We start from the raw sequence: 11,032 nt of genomic DNA on the forward strand, positions 1-11,032 counted from the left end.
TGTGAATGACCTCACAGGTCCCATGCTTGCCTTTGGCCTAAATTCTATATCTCAATTCAACTCAAGACATAATGGAGGGCATGGTCTCCACAATAATGAGGAGGCTTCGTCCTGTTTCACCATTCATATAAAAGGGCTACTGAAATCAATCGGGTAGAGAGTTACAGTGCAGATGAGATTCCTATTACAGCATCCGATAACATTTAACTACCAATGAGTGGAATACTTTCATAACAGTGCCGGTTGACGTACGTTCAACTAGTCGGCGAAGACCACCATGATCTTTCTGTTCTTGTTTAAAATGCATTAATTTTACTGAGATTTCGAAATGTGCAGTCTTCCTGCAAGGTAGGTACTCCGGATGTTGATCCCAGAACAGAAGCTGACCATAACGGAAACTTTCAGGATTCTTCTCTGTTCCCAGGCTGAACCCGGCAATGTCTACAGGTTTCTGTAACTGGATGAGACATCGGTTCTCCACTTAGAACCCTAATTAAAGATTGAAATAAAGTTATAAATGTAACGTGGGTTTTCACTTACAAAAAAATTCTGTGAAGCGGCCTGTGTCGGCATAGCGATGACCTTTGTCTTTTGGAATTTTTAGGGTGTGATATCACGGCAGAATTTAGAAAGTGACCTGACCATTTTTAGAGGACACATTTGTTTGAAACGGGACTGATGGAAAAAGTAATCGGGTAAACAGTGGAGGGAGTTGCATTCTAACGAGTTATTGCTCCATGACTACTCCCATGGAATTGGCTGAAACAGCCAGTAGTGTCTTGTCTCATTCCTGAACTGAAATTCCTCCTATTTTGGGATCAGTAACGAAGTCATCCATGTTGTGGAGAAGTGTATGGAGGCCCAGGATTCAACCATCTGTAGGACGTTTGGTGGTAGCGTCACTACAGATGGTCTTTTCTTTTTAAAAAATTATCCCTGCTTTGGCTTTTGATTTGGTAAACAAAATCACGGGCTTATTTTTGTGATTTCATAGTATATATATATATATATATATATATATATATATATATATATATATATATATATATATATATATATGTATATGTATATATGTTATATATATAATATATATATGTATATGTATATATTATTATATATATATATATATATATATATATATATATATATATATATATATATATATATATATATGTTTTATATATATAGTATATATTATAATATTTACATGAATAAACTTGATCTCTCCCCATCTTTCCCGATCTCTTGAAATCCCTATTTTGATCTAAAATGAGTTCTTACGAAGCAGGTTTAGTAGATATTCACATTTTTTCAGAGGGTTTAGTTTTTTATGTATAGAATTTATCGTTAAGTTGGTCATTACCAAACTTTTTGTCTCCAATTTCTTTGTGTAAAAATCTTGTAATCATGACCGTAGGTCTTTAATGACTTTAAATTTTGTGTGGTTGGAGTAGGTCAGTGGAAAGTGAATACTACTACTATTCCAACTTTTTTCTTGCCACGTGCCCTTTCGTCTATTCTTAATATCAGTAATGTATCCCTTTGACTTTGTGTAAAGTGGAAAACAAAACAGACTAAAATAAACATCCAATTTTATATATGCAAGTACTATACTGAAGGGAAGTGTACCCAACTCTCCTGACAAACAATTTTATTGTAAATACAAAATTCCATAAGAAAATAAAGGTAGTTTTTTATAATTTACCTGTGGCTATGCAGTAAATTTTCAAGGTTATGGTACCGAGCTGAAAAAAAAAAATTTCACATCAGCTGCAAAGGGAGTTAATGAGATGACAAACTGTTTTTCATCACAAGCACTGGAGGCATTTGCAAGTTCAATAAACTCTTCTTTGATAGTTAAGTAAACCTTAGTTGTACCAGACCACTGAGCTGATGAACAGCTCTCCTAGGGCTGGCCCGAAGGATTAGATATTTTTTACGTGGACTAGGAACCAATTGGTCACCTAGCAGCGGGACCTACAGCTTATTGTGGGATCCGAACCATACTATATCGAGAAAAGAATTTCATCACCAGGAATAAATTCCTCTGATTCCGCGTTGGCCGAGCCGGGATTCGAATTTCGGACCACCGGACTGGCAGCCAAGCGCGAACACCACTTGTCCAGCGAGGAACTGTTCTTTGATAGTATCATTAACTGAAGCCACATCTGTATGGATGGGGTCTCTTAATAGCTATAAGTTTCCTTCAGACACGGGAAAGTATCTCTCCATTTCACTTTGCAGTTGAGGAAAAGGGGATTCACTATTAAAGTTTACCATCTGAACTACAGTAGAGTTGTCCTGCTTGTCAGCAAGTGGGCGGCCAGGCCCCTAACCTCAACGACCCATGGGGGGTGCGCGTCCCCGTAGGGGGATAGTGCCGTCAGTACACCTCATTCGGTGCAGCTTAGGCATTCCTTAAGGTTCTTTGCAGCCTCCCTTCGGCCCCTAGCTGCAACTACTTTCATTCCTTTTAATGACCTCCGTTCATATTCTGTTTACCCATCTTACTGTCCACCCTCTCCTAACAATGCTTCATAGTGCAACTGCTTTGAGTTTTCTTCCTGTAACACCTTTCAAAGCTTTCTCTGTCAATTTCCGTTTCAGCGCTGAATTGCCTTAGTTGCCCCAGTGCTTGGCATATAATGCCAAAAATCAAATATTAATGAAATCAAATCATGGGTGCACGTATACCCTTTGACAGACCACTGGTTGGAAATCCCTGAGTTATGGAATAACACTTATCAACGCCATGTTGGAAAGAGAGCATAGCCTAAAAATATCTCGTTCTGTTGAGTTTGGTTTTTATTAGTACTTCCCATCTCCGAATAGAAGGAAAAACGTCCGATACAATGCATTTTGTGAATGCAGTATTGTTTAGTTCTTACTGATGAACGGTTTCCTTGAGTAACGCCAGAAGATTCTTACACTTTCCATTAGGTTACCTTATGTTTGTTGTTAAGGCAATTACTTTGGAAGTGAAGCCTTCCTTCCTTAATTCTGTATCTTCGGTTGTAGAAACCTATCGGCCAAGGTCCCACACTGTTCTTCTTGTTTGTTGATTAGCATTCGGAGCTTTATGTTAGTAGACTGTAAGGGAACATTTATTTGATGTTTATTGATTTCTAGTTGGGCACCGCAAGAGAAGATGAACAAATGCAAAGAAAGAAAAAGAAAATCTGTCAAGTTGTGTAAAAGGTTTCGCTTAGCCGAAAAAGAAAGGCACCCCTCTCTTCTCTGTGTATCATCTTCAAGACTGCAAGCCACACTTCTTTTTTGAATAGCATCAACGTTGTAGGAATGTTCTGATCCCTGGCTGTGTTACCCCCACTCCCCTTTTTGCCAAGCTTAGATATTTTTTTATTCTGATTTCCCGGATTCTTATATTATTACATATTGCCAAAAGCGAGCGTACTGTTTGCTTCAGGGATTGGTCCACTTTTTTTTAAGTTCCATACGATTTAGAAAATTGCAGTCAAGAAAATTCTACAAGGTCAAGCCTAACAAAAGCCATTCTTTCCCTTTGGAATGAAAACAACCAAACAAAGGGTCAACCTCTCATGACCCAGGTCTAATGTATGTTATTGTTGTCGAAGATGATTGACACATATAATTCTTAAATGCCATGGCCATCTTAATTGGATCTCCATTGCTTTAGTGCAGCTGTTAGTCATTCATTATGTTAATGCAACATGACTGATTACCTGGAATTCGGGGATCATGACTTTATTATAACTGTAATACGGTGTTCGATTACACACTCACACACACACACACACACACACACACACACACACACACACACACACACAGAGTGTAACTATATAAACGCAATGAGAGAGAGAGAGAGAGAGAGAGAAAAAAAAAATTTTGTATTTTAGGAGTATAATATTTAAAATAGCATATTGATAAATATCGTATTTAAAATTAGACTTATATTTGTAATGGACTTGAACAGTCGACCGTGCGGCGTTCTTACAAACAATGCATCTTCAAAGTAGCTTTTCTATGGTTATGGAATGCATTGTAACTTGAGTTTACTATTGGAAAAATGATTTAGAATCTGTAACTCTTACCTACCAGGTTTTGTTCCTTCTAGCATTATGGATAAATGAACTTTAGTTAACGGATCGTTTATATTGCTTTATTTAGTCGCAAAGCAGAGAAACTATGTGCGGTTATTGCCTAATAACGCCCGCTAGTATTTAATGCATTTTGCAATGGGAGACATTGTAGTACGTTTATTGTGTATCAGGAAGGTAATGGTGCGTGAAAGACACTGCTCCTTCGATGGTAGTTGATTGAAAGGAATACATTCTAGTTAATATGAAAATAACTTTTTTGGATCTTGAAATTTAGAAAAATTTTGCAGTTCAAACAACGTTTTCTCTCTCCGCTGGTAATACGTCATATATATGTACAGTTCTCGGTGTTAAATTCTTTGGCGCAGTGATGGTAAAACGTTGTCTCGTCTCCCTGGATGCGTGTTAAATTTATATTCTCTAACCGAAGAAGACAGTCATAAACGACCTTTCTCCCTATACTTAGCACATTATTATTATGCTAAGGGATTTATATTGTACATTCCATGTAAAAAATGAACGCTCTGGATGATTTTTAGGTTTGAAGAACAGCTGATGTTTATTACTCGTGAGGGGCAGAGAAGGGGTCGTAACCCCTTGCCAGGTTAATTTCTCCTTTGCTAAACCACGAGAAATTGGCATCATAAATATCTTGCGATGTCACACGATGGCCTACTCTCAGAAAAAAAAAAAGGAAGAAACAAATGGGCCGGCCCTTATTCCCACCCCTCCTTATGGGTGTGGTAGACGCAACCAGGATTATTCTACACTTCGTTTTAGGCAACGGCGACGCCTAGTAAAGGGTTTATAGAGGCTTCTTCTCTACAGGTGTCTTGCTCGATTCTACAGTAGAACGGAGAGTTTTCCACTCTCACCAGTGAGAAGTCTATTTGTGCTGACTGTTATAAATTTATCTCCCGATTAGCGTAGTTAAATTGAATTGTGTTTAAAAGTAATTAGATTAACTTTTTATATTCTATAGATATGCATTGTTTTGTGACATTATTGGAGGATTCTGTCTCGTGTGTTAATTATTTTTTAGTTTTATTTTAGTGTCTTTATGTTTTTCTTTTCTTTTGTTTTATTTAAGCAATGATTTGTCGGCATTCTTTAATATTTGACCTCCATAAAGGAGAGTTGGCTCAACAGCCGTTTCATGCATCCTTACCTTAGCTTCTATCGACACTCCAACCATCCTCCTAATCTTTGGCTCACTACCTCCCTTGCTTTAGCTATGCTGTGGTTAACTCTTTCTCTTATCTTACCGCCATAAACCGTATTAGCTTTCAGCAATTGTACACACCTACTTCTGTTCTTTCACGTGCATTTTACTCTCTGTATAACGTGTTCCCAATCAATTCTTGATTACTTTCCTTCGTTCCTCTGTAGTTTTTTCCCTATGAACTAACATTTTCAGATGGAAAAGTGACTGCATGGGAGTCGTTTAAATATCTAGAGGGGAGTCTGCATTCAACGTGCATCTGAATACTCGAAGTATGACCCGAATAGTTTACAACCTCTATTTTTCGATTCTAACTGCTCTGGCTTCGCTCAATCAAGAGAAACTAATGTCGGGCTTATGAATAAAAACCCAACTCCAATGGATATCACTGACAAGTGTCATCAACCAGTTTTATTTGTTCTGGCAATCTTCCAGCTGGATTATGTCCCGTACGAGAGAAGCGCATTTCCCGCGTTCGTTTCGTTGTTGTTTTACTATGTTAGGGCTCCAGTGAAGTTTTCCCTTTTAAGATACAAGGATACGTACGGGTTACAATGTGCCCCGCATTGCAAAAATACACATTATCAACAATGAAGTTTTTGTTAAGTATCCCTTAGAACAAGGTAGCATAAAAAACAAAAAAAGTCGGGCCACTTTTGTTCCATAACTACTTCATCAACGATAAAATATCTTTTCAACGGCGGAAACCTACAGCAAAATCTTAACTACATCGACCTGCGTTTCATATCATGAACTATTAGTCTAAACGGTTGTGTGTAACATCATAAAAAGTTCTGATTGCCTGTCATCGGTTCTCTCATTGGGCTGGAACCAAGACTCTTAGCTTCGTTCATGTTGTCATTGAATTGCACCTAAAAAATCACATCTTCCTACTATTTGTGAGAAAAAACTTGAATGATACAGAGACTAGTGATATCTGAATCCCCTTTCTAGCCCCGATATGTTTTCATTTTTGAGCTTTGCTCTGTGAGAGGCCTTGCTCTATCCAAACCTCGGATTCGTCTTCCGTAGTTTTGAATGGCATACACGAATTCTCATTCTCGGAGATCATAAGATAGGCCTCAGAAAATGAATAAATTACTTACGTTATTCAACACTAATACTATGCACTTTCTGGATTTTGGAACTTGGCATTCTGCAATGATTTCTGTATTGTTCAGCCTTCTTATTAGCAAACTGGATATAACCATTCACCCTCTTGGCAGTAAAGCAGATATAATTTTTTGGCCGTTCCTGGTAGCGCTATGGATATAAACATTGCAACCGTCCTGGCAGTACAACGGAAGTAACCTTTCATTATTCAACCCTCTTGTTAGAAAAACTGATATAATTACTGAAACCTCCTTGTACAATAATAGATATAACAGTCAACCTTCATGGAAGCACAAAAGACCTAAACATTCAAACCTTCCAGATCTCATACAGAGACTGTAACCACTCAGCCTTCTCTTGTAGAACAACGGATTAATTTTGGATATCTGATCTACAGAACATTTTATTTTTAAGAACGAAACTCAAATGTAAAGGCAACCTAATCCCCCTTTCTAGTCCAGGCCTGATGAACACAAGTCAAAGACAATAAGAAAAAGGGACGTTGATTGACAAGGAAGCCATTGACCTGCTTCTCCATCAAGAAAGGTCTCGAGCATCATGAAAAACAGAAGCAGGAAGAAAATTCCAAATCCTCGCAACGGAAGTCAAGAGACAATTTGTGAACAGTGTAATCCTAAGAAGATTGTCGACGCCTGCAGAGACAGAGTAAATAAGGGAACAGGTGGTCTACCTGACGAGCGCTACGACCCGGCCCGGTGAGAAGGACTCCGGTGAATTAACAAGATGGCCGTGAAATTTTGATGCTGCCTCCACCTCTGCCGGCGACATTAGCAGATCAGGGATGAGAGTCGTGAATTTACTAAAGTCTTCTTCTTTGCACTGTTATCCCTCCATTAAATGGGTGGTTGCCTAATGCACTTTCTCCACTGCCTTCTGTCAAAGGATCATCAGGCATGGTTTATTTTTTGGCAAAAGGAGGTTTACCGACTATATGCCCTTGCTGTCATCAACCCAAGTTATTGGCGGTCGGGCCTAGCCTTTTACTCAAAAGTACAACTGCAAGGCAGTAGCTTTTACAATTATTGTCAGTGGGCCTAACCTTTCACTCAAAAGTATGACTGCACGGCAGTAGTTTCCACAGTTATTGGCAGTGGGCCTAGCCTTTAATCAAAAGTACAACTGCAAGGCAGCCAGTGTTTTCCACAGTTATTGGTGGTGGGCCTAGCCTTTTACTCAAAAGTACAACTGCAAGGCAGTAGCTTTTACAGTTACTGTCGTCAGTGGGCCTAACCTTTCACTCAAAAGTAAGACTGCAAGGCAGTAGTTTTTACAATCATTGGCGGTGGGCCTAGCCTTTCACTCAAAAGTATGACTGCATGGCAGTAGTTTCCACAGTTATTGGCAGTGGGCCTAGCCTTTAATCAAAAGTACAACTGCAAGGCAGCAGTTTCCACAGTTATTGGTGGTGGGCCTAGCCTTTTACTCAAAAGTACGACTGCTGGCAGTAGCTTTTACAATTATTGGCGGTGGGCCTAAACTTTCACTCAAAAGTACGACTGCAAGGAAGTAGTTTTTTCAATCATTGGCGTTGGGCCTAGCCTTCACCCAAAGTACAACTGCACGGCAGTTGTTTCCACAATTATTGGCAGTGGGCCTGGTCTTTTACTCAAAATACAACTGCAAGGCAGTAGTTTCCACAGTTATTGGCAGTGGGCCTAGGCATTCACTCAAGAGTAAGACTACAAGGCAGCAGTTTCCACAGTTATTGGTGGTGGGCCCTAGCCTTTCACTCAAAAGTACGACTGCAAGGCAGCAGTTTCCACAGATATTGGCATTGGGCCTAGCCTTTTACTCAAAAGTAAGACTGCAAGGCAGCAGTTTCCACAGTTATTGGCGGTGGGCCTAGCCTTTCACTCAAAAGTAAGACTGAAAGGCAGCAGTTTCCACAGTTATTGGCGATGGGCCTAGCCTTTCACTTTAAAGTGCGACTGCATGGCAGCAGTTTCCACAGTTATTGGCGGTGGGCTTAGCCTTTTACTCAAAAGCACGACTGCAAGGCAGCAGTTTCCTCAGTTATTGGCGTTGGGTCTAGCCTTTTACTCAAAAGTATGGCTGCAAGGCAGCAGTTTCCACAGTTATTAGCTTGGGCCTAGCCTTTTACTCAAAAGTGCGACAGCAAGGCAGCAGTTTCCACGCGGTGGGCCTAGCCTTTTACTCAAAAGTACGACTACAAGGCAGCAGTTTCCACAGTTATTGGCAGTGGGGCTAGCCGATTTTTACTAAAAAAGTAAGGACTGCAAAGGCAAGCAGTTTCCACAGTTATTGGCTGGTGGGCCTAACCTTTTGGTACTAAAAAAACGTAAGACTGGAAAGGAACAGCAGTTTCCACAGTTATTGGCGGTTTGGGCCTAGCCCTTTTACTCAAAAGTACGACTGCAAGGCAGCAGTTGTTCCACAGTTATTGGCAGTGGGCCTAGCATTTTAATAAAAAAGTAAGACTGCTAGGCAGCAGTTTCCACAGTTATTGGCGGTGGGCCTAGCCATTTACTAAAAAAGTAAGATTGCAAGGTAGCAGTTTCCACAGTTATTGGCAGTGGGCCTAACCTTTTACTCAAAAGTACGACTGCAAGGCAGCAGTTTCCACAGTTATTGGCAGTGGGCCTAGCCTTTTACTAAACAATATGACTGTAAGGCAGCAGTTTCCACAGTTATTGGCGGTGGGCCTAGCCTTTTACTCAAAAGTACGACTGCACGGCAGTAGTTTCCACAGTTATTGGTGGTGGGCCTAGCCTTTTATTCAAAAGTATACGACTGCAAGGCAGTAGTTTCCACAGTTATTGACGGTGAGCCTAGCCTTTTACTAAACAACATGACTGGAAGGCAGCAGTTTCCACAGTTATTGGCGGTGGGCGTAGCCTTTTACTCAAAAGTACGACTGCACGGCAGTAGTTTCCACAGTTATTGGTGGTGGGCCTAGCCTTTTACTCAAAAATACGACAGCAAGGCAGCAGTTTCCACAGTTATTGGCGGTGAGCCTAGCCTTTTACTCAAAAATACGACTACAAGGTAGCAGTTTCCACAGTTATTGGCGGTGGGCCTAGCCTTTTACTCAAAAGTGCGACTGCACGGCTGTAGTTTCCACAGTTATTGGCAGTGGGCCTAGCCTTTTACTCAAAAGTACAACTGCACGGCATTAGTTTCCACAGTTATAGGCAGTGGGCGTAGCCTTTTACTCAAAAGTACAACTGCAAGGCAGCTGTTTCCACAGTTATTGGTGGTGAGCCTAGCGTTTTACTCAAAAGTACAACTGCAAGACAGCAGTTTCCACAGTTATTGGCAGTGAGCCTAGCCTTTTATTCAAAAGTACGACTGCAAGGCAGTAGTTTCCACAGTTATTGGTTGAGCGAATTAGATATTAAAGGACATTTGTAGCTTGAATGATATATATACGAATCACGGTGATGTGATAATTATTCATAACAAGGCTACGTGGGTCAAACGTTCGAATTGGCTAACATGGTAGAGGGGTTTTTATATCAATTCTAAATACGAAAACACCTAGTTCGACGGTGATTTGCAAGGTCAGAATCGATATAAACTTATAGCCTCTCTGTTGGCCGACTTGATAACATCACTGTCCGTCCTGATTTCGTTCCCGTCCACTGGACGGTGGTTCGATCCCATGAGGGGACAAAATTATTATCAACTAAAAATTCCCCTTTGCTACATATATGAAAATATATCAATTTGGAATTAGAGCGAATTAGATATTAAAGGACATTTGTAACTCGAATGATATATATATGAATCAGGGTGATGTGATAATATTCATAACAAGGCTACGTGGGTCAAACGTTCGAATTGGCTATCATGGTACAGGGCGTTTTATATCGATTCTAATTACGAAAACACCGAGTTCGACGGTGATTTGTAAGGTCAGAATCAATATAAACTCATAGCCTCTCTGTTGGCCGACTTGATAACGTCACTATCCCGTCCTGATTTCGTTCCCATCCACTGACAGTGGTTCGATCCCATGAGGGGATGAAATTATTATCAACTAAAAATTCTCCCTCGATACATATATGAAAATATATCAATTCCGAGGTAGAGGGAATTAGATATTAAAGGACGTTTGTAGCTCAAATGATAAATATGAATCATGGTGATGAGATAATTATATATAGATATATATATATATATATATATATATATATATATATATATATATATATATGTATATATATATATATGTATATATATATATATATATATATATATATATATGATATATATATAATAATATATTATGTATGTATATATATATATATGTATATGTGTGTGTGTGTGTGTGTGTAGAACCTCAGAGGGATAAGGCCAGAACTTTGCTGTAGGGCGAACTCCTCCTCCTATCATTCTGTATATGCAAATATAATGTTCGCCTTTTCCCGTTTTTGGCTGAGCATAAAAACAAGTGACAAACGAGAAAAACTTGGTTAAGATCCGACTACACTCACAACACATTTCCTCTTTCTCTCTCTCTCTCTCTCTCTCTCTCTCTCTCTCTCTCTCTCTGCGTGTATATGTGCGTGTTTGCGTTCATACGGCTCTGTTACAGCCGTTGAACCACAAGGACCAACGACGGTAACATTTT

Source organism: Macrobrachium nipponense, chromosome 8 (genome assembly GCF_015104395.2).
Source record: "Macrobrachium nipponense isolate FS-2020 chromosome 8, ASM1510439v2, whole genome shotgun sequence".
In the NCBI taxonomy this organism is placed as follows: domain Eukaryota; kingdom Metazoa; phylum Arthropoda; class Malacostraca; order Decapoda; family Palaemonidae; genus Macrobrachium; species Macrobrachium nipponense.